Source organism: Natator depressus, chromosome 1 (genome assembly GCF_965152275.1).
Source record: "Natator depressus isolate rNatDep1 chromosome 1, rNatDep2.hap1, whole genome shotgun sequence".
Classification (NCBI taxonomy): Eukaryota; Metazoa; Chordata; order Testudines; family Cheloniidae; genus Natator; species Natator depressus.
In genome coordinates this window covers 299,623,382-299,641,841 of record NC_134234.1, presented here as the reverse complement: position 1 = coordinate 299,641,841, position 18,460 = coordinate 299,623,382, and the positions used below count along the sequence as shown (strand labels likewise).

Genomic DNA, 18,460 nt, shown 5'->3' with positions numbered 1-18,460 from the left:
GGAGAGGACACGTGGTGTCTCACCCCCAGAAGGGTATGAGTGCAAAACACCTTCCGCCCAATCACAGACATTAGAGTCCTGATAGATGTTACTGGAGAACAACTTCCACTGTGTATTGTGGCCACTACCTTTTGGATCTTGTCTTCTGATAGGCAAACCTCTGTGGAGTCTGGAATCTATGGTAACACCCAAACATAGTATTAACTGCATGGAATCATTGGACTCTGGATAGGGTTGACGGATCCTTGTTATTCTAGAATCTGGGTTGTACAACGAGTTTCTTTGTGTGCCTCCTCTAGGAAGGTGCTGTGATGAGTAGGTTGTCATAGAATAGGTATATATGCAAATTTTCCTGCCTGAGGAAAGCCACAGTGGTAACTAACACTTTTATGAACACCTTTAAAGAGGAAGCTGGGGCAAAGGGTTAAAAAAAGAATACTGGTGACTGTCTGCTTTGCATGCAGCAGACATATTGCTGGTGGGAGGGTCATACAGTAAAGTGTAAATAGGTGTGTTCTGATCTACTGAAAACAGCAAGTTCTCTTGGGAGATCACTGCTGAGATTAATTTTAATGTCTCACTCCTAAACTTTGACATCTGGAGGAATCCATGCAAGAAGTTCAGATTAAGTACTGCTCTATCTTCTCTAGACGAGTTGGGTATGGGAAGAGGATGGAGTAGCATTCTAAGTTTTCTTGTTTCCAAGGACCTCAGTTGTCACAAGATGAAGCAGGAGATATATTGCTATCTTCATACTCTGGTGTTTCAATTGGCTGGAATAAGCAGGGAATATCAACAACCTTGGTTTTGGAGTTGTATTCAATTCAATAAGCCAATTATATTAAAGCCCCATCTGTCTCTGTAGAATTTGAATTTTCCCTGCGATCTGCCCCTTATTTGATGAACATCAGACATGGTCAACTGTAGTAATGCTTCAAGATTTTCTTGCAGTATCTCCTCTGTCCCTTAGCACCTCTTGATTTATTCAGTCTGTCCTTTTCTGGTTGGTTCTCTCACCGGTAATTCTTAACTGGGATGCCAAGACCTGAACTAGGATCTATATATCCTTTATCTGGCCTTTTGGGAGCTGACAAAGTCATTTTTAAACTATGCCATGGCAGCCTTATCTATAGGGGAGGAAAGTCAGCTCCTGAGCCTAAATGCCTCTGCTTTTGGAGCACCCAAGCTAGTATGTAGCAATGGACCTTGAAGGAACAGTGACCAAGGAATATACCAGTGAGAGTTCTTGGCAAATCTATTTCATACCACTAACTCATTACAAACAAAAGAATGGTTGCATGCAATTTATACAGGAAGCTTGGAGATTGTTTGAGTTATCCCTGAAGTCACAATGGCCCCACTTACAAATTACTTGAGCTGTTGATCTGACTCTGGGGCTATCGCCTATATAATCCATAAAAATTAGACACAACGATCATTAATAACTTGGTTTATTACAACCTAATGTCATCAAATGTAGCCTATGCATGAGATTTCAATTAATTTTAAGTATATACGAAGTTCAGTGTCTGTTCTTGGGTTACACAAAGGTAGTTTGAGACAAAAAAGGCTAACACAAGTAGTCTATTAAAGTATATTTTAATGCAAAGTAACTAACAGATTTTCTTGTAAATTCTCAGAAAATTCACTGTGTGTTCAAAGAGTCACACTCTGTAAGTTTGGGCCATATGCTGTATTTTTCATACATAACAAAAAGATTGAAAACCTGCCTTAAGTGCAAAATGGAACTCAACCTTAACTATTGAGATGTGACCACGGCCTCAATAATGGAAGAAAGACAGATGATGTTATTTTGACTTAGTGACCTCCACTCATTATCAGTGTACTCCTCCTTGATACAAATACTGTCAAAGTTTCAATTATCTCTCACTGCTGCTATGGTCAATTGATGGTTCACTTTACTCTGCCATTGCTGAAGCCTCTGCCCTTACTCTCCTAGCAAACCCACCCACCAAATTATGATACTGAGTTGATGTGGAAGTTAAGTAACTTTATGCTTCTCTCAATGAGGGCCTCAAACAAAGCACATATCATATTGTTGTATGCTAACTTAGTGCTGGTTGGTTGGTTCCTTAGGCAAAACAATGAAAATACCAACAGACGAGTGTTTTAGCAACAGATGGCATTGATATCTATGGGCTCAATCCTGCAAGATACTGAGCATTCTAGCCCAATTCAATCAAGCACTTATTCACATGCTTAAAAGCAAGCATGTACTTTGCTGGATTGGGTCCCGAGTACTCAGTACCTTGTAAAATCAAACCCAAGAGACTGAGTGTCACCAATTACTAGCTGTTTCCACAGGATGCCAACAGTAATTGTTTTAATAAGTTTGCAAGTGGTAACATAAGATGGCAAAAGCAGGAGATATGCATGAAGTTTTTGAAAACAATAATTCTGAGTATTTTTTTCTGTTAATATTATTGTCACTGAATTTGGTATTACTTGAATTACTGAATTACAAAACAATTGCTGTAAAACCAGCACAGGAAACAGAGGAGTGATATCTGAGACGCTTGTACTTTACACAAGTTCATCTGACCTTGAACAATGCTGGTGCAAAGAGCCCACCAAATTAAATTTTATATTTACTGGAATTCCATACAGTGAACATCTAAGCCTGTAAAAGTCTCCTGACATATTTTCCAGGTTGTTCTAAAAAATAGGTAAGAATTTTCTTCCTCCAACATCAATAGGCTCCCCATGAGACTTACTGTAGCTAGGCCTGAGGAATAAGAAGCTTCAGAAACATGGCCTTCCCTTTGCAGCTCAAGAAAAAGGACAAGAGCAAGGGATCAAGGAAGCTTAGATATTGTTCACGCTTCAAATTAATCTTTGAGTAGCTGATGGGTTATAAATGACAGATGAATGAGGAAACAGAATTTTACCTGCAAATGTTTCTGCATTACAGATATTCCAGTCAAGACAACTGGGTTACAGCTCTTCTTCACCAGTGCCAATAAGAAGGTAAAAGTTTGAAGATGAGGTGCATCTTGGTGGATATAAAAGTAAATGGGGGGAAAGGATTTGAAGAAGGTGATGAAAGAAAAAGAGCAGAAAAGCAATTACCTCATCTGGTAAATCAAGACAAAGCAGTGTGGAGTATAAAGCAGCTAACATTTACAGGAGAAGTAATGCCAAAGATTAGTGGCTAGACCATGCAATAAATCTCTCTGAGATGATCTAGAAAATCTTTTCATGTGTGTTTAAAGAAGAAAAGGTCAAATATATGCTATTGTATGATGGCTCCTCCACACAAGATGTACACAAGTGTAATACAATACACAAGGAGATGTATAAGTAAATACATTTACACCCATCTTATATAGTTTGTGCAACAGAGAAAAATCTATCATACCATCAGAAATTACTCTTACAAGTTATACATTGATAAAATGAACACACATTTACTAAACCAATAAAGAAAAGACCCCGTCTATTGTTCCCCAAGGGTATATTAAAAAAAAAATCCTTGAAAAATAGAATGGACAAAAAAGGGAAAACTGTTAAAACTAACTGGAAATAAGAAAAATATGTAGAAAATATAAAAAATATGTTCATTAAACAAACATTTGTACTGTATTAAGACAATCTCTTGCCATGCTATTTATGGTGTTTTGTGTGACAAAGGATGATGTGTGTTATAAGGAGAACAATGTTTTAACAATTAAACTCCTACAGAGCTGTATCCACAATACACTCAATATACCCAAGATATCCTTTTAAAGATAAAAAATACTGTGTTATGTTTAGTGCATGTACAATACAGAGATGGTAACAGTATAATAATTTCAATGGAGAGGTTAAAATGTTTTAATGAAAGCATTGTTACAAGGCTTTGTATTCTTAGGAAGAAAATAAAACAATAACTCCATAAAGCTCACACAATAAACTACACACACCATTTTGTGAGGGATATACTTTTCCTTCTTTTCTATGAATGTTTAAAGCTCTCCTTCAAGCTCTTACTAAATCTATTGATCTGTGAAACACACTGCACTCCAGGGAAGCAATTCACTTGACATTATATATCAAATGATGAGATGAATAATGATCATACCATTTGGTAATTAAACGTCTTACAAACCTTTTAACTGACTGAATGTCTAAAAGGTCAAATGAGGTCAAACTTTTTTTTTAACTCTTCTGTTATATTAACCATATAAAACAATCAACTATAAAAATAGCAATGATAACAATATCTGGTAATACAAATATTTAAATAATTTAAATAATTTTTCATGTCTATTATTATATAATTTGAATACAGACAGTATCTCCTACTTTGCTTTCATCACCCACAGTCCTATTATAATCTTAATTGTTATGCTTTTGGAAAAGTAGACACTTGCAGATATGGCACAAACTACCAGCAGGTGTGTTGGATGAAGAGAAATTAACAGCACATATAACAAATATAAACCATATCAGTGAATCAGGCAATTGAAGTGAAGCTACATGACGGTTACTGTGCAATGCCAGAAACATGATTTTATAGAGAATGAATATATGCCATCTGTCTGTTTAGAAATCCATTTTCAATATTTATCTTCTTTATATTTAATATAATATTATAAAATATGCAGACACTATAGGAACGTATGCTTTACTTTTTTATTTGTTCACAACAGTCTGGAATTTATTAGAGTTTTATATCTCTTAACACTTAATAGCTTAGATGTTAGATACTAAACTAAACTAAAATATTTGAGGAAATATTTTCACCTGCAGTAGCAATGGGTGTGCATGAAAACCCTTGCATTTGTGCATGTAAATGATAAGAAGTCCATGTGGTCCAGGTGTATTTTTAATGTGTACATGTATTGCACCAATGGCTGTTTGTTACATTTTCACTCCCTATTCAGGAATGCACTTAAGCATGTGCTGAAGTACCATTGCCTTCAATATGATTTATGCGTAGGCTTATGTGCTGTCCTGAATAGGGATGCTTTCCTGAATCAGGCCTTTATTGTCAGAAGAGATATTTTTTCCTCCTCAACATAAATTATTACCAGCCTAATCACAAACAGATTCATGAATCCCAAATGTTTTAAGGATTTCTTACGAGTGTTTTGTAATGAATTCACCTAAAAGACAGAGGAATCCTGATTGACTTGTGAAGAAAATATTTGGAATCTTTGTCACACACAAATTAGGACAATGTGCCCACTGCAACCTTTATGTTAGTGGGTTTTTTGTCCGGCTAGCTGGAAAAAAAGGGGTATTGCCTGACTAAGGATTCCCTTACAGCAGGTGGATAGAAGGGAGAAAGTTTACAGTGAGGGGCAGGAAGCAGTTGGGGCAAGGTCAGGACAAGGTCACTGCACAGTCCATCCTGCTGACTGGAAGAGTGGGAAAGTATCTATACCTAGGGTTGCCAAATGTCTAATCACACAAACCCAAACATCCCTGCCCTGCCCCCTACCTCACCCCTTCCCTGAGGCCCCGCCTTTGCCTTGCCCTGCCCCTTCTCCTAGGCCCCACCCAGGGCTGGGGTAGAGGGGTGGGCTGTGGGAGGGGGTGGGGGTGCAGGCTCTGGGAGGAGACTCAGGGCTGGGGCAGGGGATTGGGGTGCAGGTTCTGGGAGGGAAGTTGGGTGCAGGAAGGGGCTCAGGGCTGGGGTGAGGGACAGGGTGCGGGCAGCGCTTACCTCGGGCGGCTCCCAGTCATTGGTGAGGGGCTAAGGCAGGCTCTCTGTCTGCCCTGGCCCCACACCACTCCTGGAAGCGGACTACATGTCCCTGCGGCCCCAGGCATTTGAAGCTGTGGAGTCAGCGCTCGGGGCGCGGGCAGTGTGTGGAAAGCCCTGCCCCCACCCCCAGAGCCACAGATACATGCGGACCGCTTCTGGGAGCAGCACAGGGCCGGGGCAGGCAGGGAGCCTGCGCCGCTGGACTTTTAGCAGCCTAAAATCTCCCGGTTTGGCTTTTGTAGCATCTGGGAGATAGAACCTAATTCTGGGAGACAACAGGCAAAAACGGGAGGGTTGGCAACCCTATTTATACCCCATGCAGCCATGAAGAGGTCCTCAATACAAGGATTGAGCTGGCAGCACTCACCCACTCATGCACTTGGCAAAAGGACCAGGTTCCCTTGTGATCCCTGTGGGCATTACACTAGCTGCTTCTCTTCCTTGAGAGGCTTCCCTCGTCACCAGATTTGGCCAAGCTGGGATGTTGGTTTTTTTTCCACCTTCCCTACAGCTGGTCTAGGACCCAATGGGCTGGAGTAGGGGGGTTAGGTTACAATGTTGTATATTAATACATAAAACTTGTGTCAGATGTCCAGTGCAGATACTCAGTCAGGAAGAGATTTGCTTATAAGAGAAAATGGATTGGAAAAGGGTTTGAAGGAAAGCATCCCTTATAGGAGCTGAGTAAGGGGAGTTAGGGGCTCCTACATCAAGATCAGCATGGAGCCAACACCCTGCATTGAACAATTTGTTGCTGAATATTCCCAGATATTATAGGTTAATATAATTACAGCCTAATAAAACCATAACATGGCCCTCCTGTCTTTCTTCCAGCATGGATGGAAAATATCAGCCGAGGTGCTTGTTCAATCCATTTTTTTTAAAAGCCATTTTTCAATTCTGAAATAATTGAAAAATTCTAATTAAATTATAAATAAAAGTATATACCATATATAAGAGCTCTTATCATGGTATAAGACTCAGTGTCTCCCTCTTGGTACTGCTGCCAAAACTACTTGTCTTCATTTTGAGCTTTTTGCGACCATGCCTCATATTCTAAGGTAACTGCAAACAACTGAAAGTAGTACTTTCAGTAGTTACTGAAAGTAACTGTCACTTAACTATTTTGTGGCAATACTGACCCACAACAATGTAACTGAGAGGTTCAGAGCTTTAAACTCACTGTTCAATTAAAGGGATCACATAGTTTCTCAAAGGCCACTGTGACAGGGTCAGGCCAGATGGCTACAGGAGAGTGACAGAAGGCAGATATATTAGCCCCAGGTTAAGTAGGTCCCTTTTCCCTGGGTAAGGTAACAGGGAAGGTTATAAGGTTATTCCAGAACAATCAGGAACTTTCTGGAAACAATTAAGGCAGACATGTTGATTAGAACACCTGCAGCCAGTCAAGAAGCTGCTAGAATCAATTAAGACAGGCAGGCTAATCAGAGCACCTGGGTTTTAAAAAGGAGCTCACTTCAGTTTGTGGGGTGCATGCAAGGAGCTGGGAGCAAGAGGCGCAAGAAGCTGAGAGTGAGAAGGTGTACTACTGGAAGACTGAGAAGTACAAGCATTATCAGACATCAAGAGGAAGGTCCTGTGGTGAGAATAAAGAAGGTTTTGGGAGGAGGCCATGGGGAAGTAGCCCAGGGAGTTGTAGCTGTCATGCAGCTGTTACAGGAGCCACTGAGACAGCTGCAATCCACAGGGCCCTGGGCTGGAACCCGGAGTAGAGGGCAGGCCCGGGTTCCCTCCATCCCCCCGAACTCCCTACTTGATACCGGACAAGTTGACCTGGACTGTGGGTTCCACCAGAGGGGAAAGTCTCTGGCCTGTTCCCCGATCCACTAGGTGGATCAGCAGAGACCGCAGGGATTGTTCTTCCTTTTCCCCATGCTGGCCAGTGATGAGGCTAACTGAGTGAATGGCAGATTTGAGCCACGAAAGTGGCCAAACTGAGGGCTGCTGTGAACCTCTGAGGCAAGCAAATCCGCCAATAAGCGCAGGACCCACCAAGGCAGAGGAGGAACTTTGTCACACCACCACAATTCTAGTTAGAGTACATATAACTCAGCAGAGGGAAGTTGGCTTGACTGAATTTCTGCAGGGAGAGATATTAGCACCAACTTCATAAATTACAGAAAAACAAAAACTCCAACCAGGAGACACTCAGGGAAAGGTAATTCATCCAATTCCCCTGTCACACTTGAGAAGCAAAACCCATGCCACTGAACTTCCTCCATGCTTTCAGTACCTAGTGTATTGTAAAACCTTCTCCCCAGCAGCAGTCAGACTGAGAGATGGAAAGGGGTGTCCTTTCTGAGCTCCCCAATTCTATTTCCTTCAGGCATGGTAAGGAAAATTTGTCCCTCAGTAGGGGCAGACACCCAGTTTACAGGCTCCGATAGGATGACGATGTCTGTTGTATGAATTATCAAAATTCTCAGCCTGTGGCTTTAAATAGGAAATGAAGATCAAGACTTGAAAAAAGAATATTTGTCTAAAAATAGAAAAAAAAGCCTTTGACTGTGTTGAGTTTTTTTTTTAAATTATTTACTGTAAAAATAAAACTGATTTGGCTGACTTTATGCCAAGAAATAAAAATGATATATGACAACAAAGCCAAAAGCAGTAGCAAGTGGAGATATGAGAAGTAATTTCTGTCTTGAAAGGGACAAGGAAGCAAAGATGTTCACCATCTCTTCTCCACTGTGACATATTCATAGAATCCTTATTAAGAATTAGATAAGTTTATGACGGTTAGGTCCATCAGTGGCTGTTAGCCAAGATGGTCATGGCTTAAATCCCATCCTTCAGGTCTATGTAAATCTCTGCTTGACAGAAGCTGGGTCTGGAGAACAAGGGATAGATCACTCTATAATTGCCCTATTCTGTTCATTCCCTCTGAAGCATCTGGCATGGCCAATGCTGGAAGACAGGATACTGGGATAATGGGCCATTGGCCTGACCCAGTTTGGTCATTCTTATGTCTACTCGAGAAGAAAATTTCTGGACATTAGAGAATACTGACATAGGATAATAAACTACTGATCATGTGTATTATACCTTCCTATCCAACCATTATCCGCCGATACATGTACCCACAATCTGACCAAAATAATAAAGAAGTTCAGCACCTTGTCAAGCTGCATATTCAACTTTAGAAATATTAGAATTTCCATATGCATTTCAACAAAGTTTATAGCAACTGTTCACTCAATTTCCCCCTTTAAATGTACTAAAAATGAGCTGAAATATCAGTCCATTTAACACCTACCATATTTAGCTGTTAAATATTCCCCTGATGCTCTCCAAAAATGAGGAAAGACGCTAATGAATGTCAGCAACTCTTTCTTAGCAAGAGAGAACCTATAAATATTGTAAAAGTGTTTTGTTTCCTGGGTTACATTATCTCCTTTGTATGCGCTCAGGTTTTGTCACCAAGTTATTCTTGAAAATCAACTAACTGCTGTCCAAATTGAAGCAGGGCAGAAAACTGAAGTGTGACAGAAAGATACCTTTACTTGCGGTTAAGCACCCCAAGACTGAAGGGTTATTGGAAAGACACGCTACTTTCTTATTGTAATGTACATAAGAACAGCCATACTGGGTTAGACCAAAGGTCCATCTAGCCCAGTATCCTGTCTTCTGACAGTAGCCAGTGCCAGGTGCCCCAGAGGGAATGAACAGAACAGGTAATCCCCCTGTTGCCCATTCCCAGATCCTGGCAAACAGACATATATATATATGGCATATATAGATCTAATCCCATAGACTCCCAATGAGTAAACAAGGATAAGGTCCTAATCCTATCACTGATTCACTGAGGTTCCAGTGCAGGTACACCATTTCACCCAGACTCTGTCAACTGCAGGATCAGAGCAACATAATGCACAGATCCAGCCTCTTCTCCTTCTCTGGATGGCTCGGAATCAAATAAAGGGCTTCTTTAATCCTTCCTCTCCTAGGTCCTTGAAATACTGAACATGTAACTTTTAAATTCTTCATTGGATTGGTGTACTGCGATACAGAGCTTTTCACCTCTAAATTCCCAGTTCAAATCCAGTCTGGTTGGTAGCAACTGAAAGCTATTACCATCAGATAGTTGTTTTGTAGCCAATGTCCCAACAGAACTGCTGTGGAAGCATCGCACATTTGTCCAGACACCTGTTGCCACCACCATGACAGAAGCAACAGAGAAGCAAGATAGCTGTTCTTAGAGATTAGCTGATGCAAGGGACAGGGCTACAGGTGGAGATGACTGGAATTTTTTCTCGAAAATATGACACAAGAAGAGGAAAAACTGACAGCACTGTTCAAATTTTTCTACCAGCTTTAGTCACAGTCATGATGTTGAAGTCCTCCACTGGTTCGCTAGAAAGATGGTGTAACCTATACTGTCCCTGCCACTTATCACGCCAGCAGAACCTCACTGTTATGTACATCAGTTAACGGTAAAACTGGAAATCCCTTCTCAGTGTTTATTTCCAATTTACCAACTCTCGACTGTATGTTATTTTCAAATAACTCATTCATAACAGTAATTCTTCAAAACTAGCCAACATTACATTGTCATTGAGTACCACATAGTTTCTGGTTATGAAACATTTGAATTTTCTGTTCAAAAGTATAATTTATTCAGATGATTGTCTAACTCAAAATAAGTTCATTAGATTTTCTTAAAGTTTTCAAAAAAATCAAAGAAAACTGAGCAGAGAACAAGCATTAAAAATGTCAGTTCAAAAAGAGTTTTTTTCAATATTATTAATGTTTGAAAATAAAGGTTTAGAATGCAATTATCTTCACTTTTTCAAAAAAAATAATTTTAATTTAATTTATTATATTACACAATTTAGTGTCTGGATTTTATATAACTCATCATTTTAAACTAACCACAATATATCCTGGCCACCCCGCTCTCTGCTGGAGTCCAATTAGCTCCAATGAAACAACCAGTGCGAGCAAAGTGACCAAGATTCAGTGCCATCCAGATAAAGATTAGGAATACTCAATATTAAAGCTCATGTGCCATCACTCTTTTACTATTATATTCTGGTTTATTTTGAAGACTAACTGGGGCATATTATAAAAGCTTTTCCACATTATATCTTTACCCAAGAGAAATTCTGTGAGTGCATTTGTTTATTCTTGACTGTACATTGTCTGTAACAATGGCTATTATCAATTTTTCTTTTACTGTATTGCATTACACAGTTTTAAAAAATACTACAATCCTATTGTAGCTGTTTATTTGTAAGTCACAAACTGCATTACTGTTTAAATAAATTCATAAAAAAGTGTTCTATAAAATACACCGCTTAGCACTATCCCACAGAATCAGTTTCCCAAAGAACAAGTTTACTGTTATTTAAACTTGAAGACTGGACAGTGTACTGTAAAAATATGTTCTTTTTATTAAATTCTAAAAAGCTAGTGATCCACACACTAAGTCTTACAGGCGCAATAAGAAAAAAATCAGCACAATACACCCCTTTGTTACAAAAAAAGAAAGAAAAATAAAGCATCTCTTAAGAAAAGTAACATTTGAAGTAAAATACAAATTCAGTTGGAGACTATGCTAAATGTTTCCAATTATTACAATTTTTGGTAAAAACATTAATATTTTAAGATCAAACACAGCAGACCCTTTTTCCTGGTATATTGTGCATAAAAAAGCATTCCCGTCTGCTTCAACGCTTTGCCTTTTCCATGGGCTTAAACCTGTCAAATTATTCCATTTGATTTCAGAGAATTCTCATATGGCAATCTATTTTATTTACTTTATCTTCAATAAAATGGTTCAGTGAGCATTAGCAACTATGAGACACAAGTTTCAATCAGTCGTCTGGCAAAGGCGTCAATCTACATTAGACCTACTGTGCTGTGAGTTGCAGCTAGAAAGCTGGAGTAAGACAGGGCAACAGTGAATGAGCAAGCAAGGCCTAATAAAGCAGCAATGAAGAGAAAGAAAATTCTCCCTAGACACTACAATACACTGCTTATACAATACGGGTGCCTAGTTCAACACACCAGTAGCTTCTTAATATAGCTGACAGCTAGAAAGGGGCTCTAGACTCTAACTTTATTTTACATGACAACTACAGTAATAGCCCTCTGTTCTCATGCAGGCAACATTTAAAACCTGTATTCCAGTCAGTTAAAAATTATGAATTTGTGTCAGACACAGCAAGGAGCTCTAAAAATATTTAAGAATTTAAGATATATATCATCTCTTCCATAACAGTTTTATACAATTACTGGGACAACAGCATTTTTCAACATGCTTTCCCCTACAGATTTCTATGACATTTTAAATATAGCTATTGGATTAGATATAAACCACAAAATAATCAGTGTGTTTGAGCAACAACTCATTTCTGAAGATGATATCATTAAGGACTAACTCTAAAAATTGTATGGCATCACTCCTAGATGCCATGAAAATGTCTCCCAAAGCACAAACTTTGTAATAAGTGATGCAAGTTCACATTTGATATGGGCTGTAAAAAGCAGATTATTGTAATAGTGCTCTTTCCAGCAAATCAGACCATTAAGAATGTACTTAATGTTCAGTTGAATTGAAAAGCAGGCCAGTTAAAATCCATATTTTGCTACTTTGTATAATCATAGCAAAAATTTACTACCTAGTAGTTCCAGGCCACAAATTTGATTTTATAAATGTAAACTACTTTTGATTTTGACAAAAGAAAGTTACCTTCGCTTTAAGATTCCATTAAAAATGTTTCAGTAAGTTCCTAAAATATCAGTAATTTGCAGCTGACTATGATTATCTTGCACAGATAATTCAAAATGTTACAATAAATGGGTCCTTCTTTTATCTAAAAAATATTCTAACAAAAAGTCAAGTATTGTTTTTATGTTTCTATTCTTGTTTCGTAGCAATTAGAGTTTAGCCCACCCAATTATTTTTGGGGAAAGAAATCCAACATTTTTCTTCTAGCATTATCCCTATTCCCCTCCCCTCCAATTATGCTGTTATCACAGCAATCACATTCTGGCCAGGAATGTGTAGCTTCCTCTAGGATATAGTTAATGCCACTCCATAAACCAGCTGGCAGACTTACTCATATAATCCCCTGGAGACCAAATGCTTCACACCTCTCTAATGCACCTGATCGCCAACAAATCATGAGTCCTTGCATAGCTTCCAAGTCTAGATCTTTTGCAAGGGAACTATAAGCGATGTCCCTTCACCTCTGGACATGTCAATATTATACTGTTCATGCTGAAAATGTACAGACAGATAGTACTTGGTAAGTAAAGAGAGTCTAGAAATATAAGAATACAAAATTGTATATGGGTTATACTGTTAGTTATGTAGTGTAATCAGTACGGTAGCTGAAATATAGTGCACTGCAACAGGAAATACCCCAATTTAGAAAGTTCCTTAAGTTTTTTTCTCAAAGCACCGTTTCAATGTAAAAGATCATGAAGCAGATGCAGCTGGACCCCAATGGTTCCTCCCGTTAAAACCAAAAGAAAGACTCACACGAGGGATGGCACAAATTTATTTAGAAAAGCTGAATCAGCTCCCAGGTCAGGAATGGCTCACTGAAAGTACCAGCTGCCCTAACATTATAGGTCTTGAAGGAAGCCGCTCAGTAGGTCATTCACCCCAAAAAGGGCATTACAACTCTGAATGGAGAGGCTATTCAAGGAGGAAAACGCAGTTCCTAAAGCAAAGTGTCCCTTCTGGGTTGGTTTTCAATTACAGCACAAACTGGCATGAAAAAAAATACACGGATACAGTAAGGCACTTTAGAGAACAAACAAAAAGATATGGGACATGTCCCAAAGAGCTTACAATCAAAATTCAAGTGCGAGACGGTAAAGTTGGGTTAACAAAGAGATGGTGGGATAAGGTTGAAGAAGGATTACAAGATGGTGATTTTTCGTTTTAAGCACATGCACATCTTGGTGAGTCAATTAACCCTTTTTGTAAAGAAATCATCATTATTGCCTCAATTCTAATGAGAATTGTGTAAAAAGCAAGCCTGAAGGACAGATTTGAATGAAGTGACTTTTTGCATCAGAATTGAAAGGGAATCCCATAAGCGAGAAACAGTGTGCAACAAAAGACAAATAGATCATTCCTGATGCAAACTCAGAATCTCATGCACACCAATGTTAGATATTCTACAGAGTGCAACACTATGCAATGCAGCCATAAGCATTTTTGTGGGAAGCCAGAGCTAGAAAACTAAGCCTTCAACTGTAACAGTTCTAAAGAAAGAATTATGTTCCTTTGGGATGAAGAGGGAAAATTGTGTAGCCACCCTGGTTTTTAAATCCAGTCTGAAAACTGAAAGCATTTTTTCCCAATTTTCCCCATTCTTGTCTAAATTTCAAAATTTTCCAACCAGATATGCTGTTTTCCAGTTAAGTGGTTTGTTCTAAGGCAGGCACTACAAGTAAAATGAAAATTTAACCCTAAGTAGGATGTCCTTCTGATGTACATCTATTTTATCAGTACAAAGAAACTGTGTTCTGTCCCTTAGACACTCCAGAAATGTAAATGGGATATGGAAGAACTTGCGTTCAAAATTTACCATTCTTTGCTTTTTGAAAAACCACCTTAGGCCCTCCCACGTTACTGCAAGAAATAAAAACCCTATTACTAGAAAAGCCAAATACATTTTGGCTTTCTGTACATAAAACAATTTTGTATAGATTGTATTTAACTGCAACTTATGGGCAAAAACAGACTGACCTCTGTTGGAAAGGAAACAGAATAATAGTTACTTTCATCCATATGTGGTAGGACTGCCTTAAAGTCCAGACATTTTGGAATTTAACAAAATTATATTGCCAAACTATTATAGGTACACAAGTCAGTATTATTGCTTTTCTGGCATTACTTGGTGCAGAACATGGTAAATCTCCAAAAAATCAGCCAATTTTTTTTCTTTTTGCTGAAATAGCTGTTGTTGGCTGACCAGATTGTAACTGCAGCATGCCAGTGTAACAAATATATTCCTACCATAAACAAACAGTTCTCCAGAATATGGGACATTAACTATGGAGAAATTGACTAATATGCCTCTCCGAAAGACACGTCGTTGGTAAATATAGAGAATTTTCCATCATTGCTTAGAAAGCAGAGCGTTTGATCTGCTTTGTGTCCTAAACTTTTCTGCACTGGATAGTATACACGGTAGCTTGAAAAAAAAACACAAAACCATTTTGTACATGTGGGACTACTTTTAAATATGTAACATATGTAGATTCCATATTTCTGTGCCATATATCCCAATCCTATGACTATGTTCATTATAAAGTGATGCACACTGTGTCCTGACCTTCCTGACTGTTAAAGCTGCAATTAAAATAAAATGTCATTTCTTGTACTATTTACCACAGGTGATACTATCATATTTGCCTAGTCCTTTAGGCTTCAGCCCAGCACTTTATGCCACTGGGCATTGCTTGCCTGAATCAACAGGATGGGGACAGAGGGAAAGAAAGGAATTTCTCCCCCTTACCAGCCAATGGGTGAAGAGAGCAACAATGGCAGCACTGTCCCATTTTAACCATCACTGTGGAGACCAGTAGCACCAACTTGACTGACTAGCTGATCTTCAAAAGAGGCAGACTCCAACACTAAAAGGAGGGGGCAGGGCTATGATGATGACATCACTTGCTGCTACCCCCAGTTGGATGAGTGCCATGTGACTAGATATGGTGTTCCATGGGCCACCTAGTCTCTATAGTCACCATAAGACCAAGGCCAAGACAGAGATCCTGTCTTTTACCTCCTTCTTGTGCTTCTAAAGCTTTTCCCCACCCACCTGCCCTCTCATTCATCGAAGCAGGATTCAGGATGTCTGTTTTATTCACCATAGATTCAGGGTTGGGTCGCGGTACGACTGCAAGGTGGAGTTGATTGTGGAAGTAGGGATGGGGAACGTTGATGCTGTGGTTCCCGTTACTGAGTTTAATGGTGTGTATTTGTATCAGGTTCTTCATTATTATGTTTGCTTCAGTTTGTTCATGAGCTTCTAGTCAGTTTTTCAGCCCCTTCCTTTAATCATGTCATTACAGTTTCTAGGTTTGCCAGACTGAGGGTGGCCACTAGTTATTACAAAGGAATCAATGAATGGGCCAATTAGCATAGGGGGAATGTATCCAAGAACTCCCAAAACTGGTGAGTTTGGGAACAAGAGAGGAAGGATTGTCCAGTGGTTAGGGCACTAGCCTAGGACTTGGCGAACCTGATTTCAAGTCCCTGATCTGCCTCAGACTTCCCTTAAGTCTCTCTATGCCTCAGTGCCCTGCCTATAAAATGAATGAATAGCACTTCCATACCTTACAGGGGTGTTGAGAGGATACGTATACATTAAGCAGAGTGTGAGGTGCACTGATACTAAGTGCCACAGATAGAAGGAACAGGATATCACTCCTCCCACAGATTTCAAAAGAATCAAATCACCACAGAAAAGTGATGTGTGTGCTTACATATAGAAGTTGAAAGTTCCTAATACTAGTGTATATATACTAGTGGACCTATTTCCTTTAATAGTGCCTTGGCAAGGTGTGCCAGCGTGAGACCAAGAGGTGCAATGGGGAGGGAGTTAGAGAAGGTCCTATTGGAGTCAAATTGTAAGGGCTCCTTTCTATCAGGCACCAGTTGCTGTTTGTTTGGTATCTATAAATAAATTTCTTAGTCAACTAGAAAAATTACCATGTATGTGTCTTCCTTTCACTGTGTCTACAGCAATACATATGCAATTGAAACACAGAATATTTTTGAAGAATTCCTTGTGGCAGTTCCAGACGTAGGTAATTTTGAAAGAAACATGCGGGGTTTCGTAATCTATCATTTGTATACCAATTCCCTCTGAATGCTTTTCCAGATCTACCTATCTTAGGGTCCTTATCTGGCCGCCATTACTGTAAGTACTGAAGTGCCTCACAATCTTCAATGTATATGCCCTTCCGGGACTCTTCTGAGGCAGGGAAGTACTATTATCCCCATTTTACAAGTGGTGAACTGAAGCGCACAGAGACCAAGGGACAGGTTTTAAAGGTAGTTAGGTACCTGAAGATGCAGATAAGCACTTTCAAAAATCCCACTAGGCACTTAGGTACCTAACACACAATGATAATCCCACTAGACACCTACCTGAATATTTTAGGCCCCTAAAATATCTTAGAAACTGTCCCTAAGTGATTTGCTCTATAGCTAACCATGGAATTGAATGTGCGTCTCCTAACCCCCAAGCTAGTGCCGTAACTGCTGGACCCTCTGTCTGAGGCAGCTTGAGAGCACTAGTGCACAGAGTACACAAATCTCACAATCAGAACATGTGAACTCATGGTCCTTGAGTTCAACGAGTAGTGTCTGTTCCCAAATGAACATAGGGCATAGGTATTTCAACAAAATGGAGGTGTCCAAGCACAGGGATTCATTGTACTCACATACTAAAAATGTTTTAAAATATATGTTTTAGTATAAAAGATTTTTCTGACCAAGACAGTTTAATTAGCTTGTTGCTCAAGTGGCTGGTGTCATGAAGCCATACAGTGAAACTCAACTTTAACCTCTCAATACCCAAGAGTATGCCATCAAATTTTAAAAGATAAAATAACTGTCTTAAATTATGAATGTATCATTTTGTTGGGATTTAGTGCACGCTAAACATTCTTTATTTAAAACAAAACTAAACCAATTGTACAATTCCACAAGTGTTACTACACAAAGACTCATAGTAAATGCAATGTGTAATCAAAACATCTAGTATAAAATAATATATTACATCTTGACAAAAATATCATAGAAATACAAAAGAATAATTTTATTTTTCAGCTTCTTCCACAAAAGCTATAGGACAAATGACCCAGCTTTTATAACTGAAGCATCACTGTGGTTATTACTGCCAAAAAATCATTAGTGATACTTAATTTCTCTTAACCACATTCAACTCTTCTTCAATCTTCCAAATGAATTGCTGGAAGATTTACATTTTGCAACTGAGTTTTGTGGAAGGGGCTGAAAAATGAGGAAAAGGAGAAGGAAATGGGATATGAGGAGTGGGAAAGAGGGAGGCCATCCTTCCCTTACTGCCAGACCTGCTAACTCCTCTTGCTCTACAGTCTAGTCTTACAAGTAGTAATACATCTCTGTGAATAACAGGAACAGCATGGGGTCAGCTGAACAGGGATTGGTAAACCAGGGACAGTGATGGTACAGGGGAAAAAAAACTACAAGCAACATCATTTATAGATTTTCAGTGCTTGAACTGTACTCACCTTCTTCCAGGCCTTAAAAAGATATCCTTATTTCAACCTTGAACTGGAGTGCTGTCTGAGATCAATTCCAGCATCACTGGCCTGATAAAACAAAAGAAAACAATTTGTAGCTAATATTTATTTATCTATTCTACGCAAAATTCCCCCTGATTTACTTTATCGCATTCCATAATTAGTTCCAGATTTCCATGTGGTGATTAGTAAGTAAGATCCTTAGCTGGAGTAAACCAACCTAGCTGCATTGGCTTCAGTGAAGTGGAGCTGACCCACATCAGCTGAGGATCTGGATCATTAACTGTGTATCTCTTTCAGAAGCCATATCCTGAAGCCTTCTAATGTATGCACCTCCCATTCTACTGAATGTCTTTAATCAACAATTTTTAAAATATAATGCAAGGTAGCCCTTTGGATCAAGTCATAACTTCTATTATGTCAATACACATTTGTACATTATTAAAAATATATTGTCCAATGCAC

At 39.0% G+C, this 18,460-nt stretch overlaps 1 protein-coding gene across 10 annotated transcripts in view; it reads right to left on the bottom strand.

Annotated features, from left to right (window-relative positions):
• FOXP2 (forkhead box P2) overlaps positions 1-18,460 on the bottom strand; it is a 554,228-nt gene that overhangs the window by 361,039 nt on the left and 174,729 nt on the right. For all 10 annotated transcript variants that reach the window (XM_074942274.1, XM_074942271.1, XM_074942270.1 and 7 more), the window contains one exon: positions 17,984-18,064. The gene's annotated coding sequence lies outside the window, so the exon portion shown is untranslated. The remainder of the gene's footprint in view (positions 1-17,983; positions 18,065-18,460) is intronic.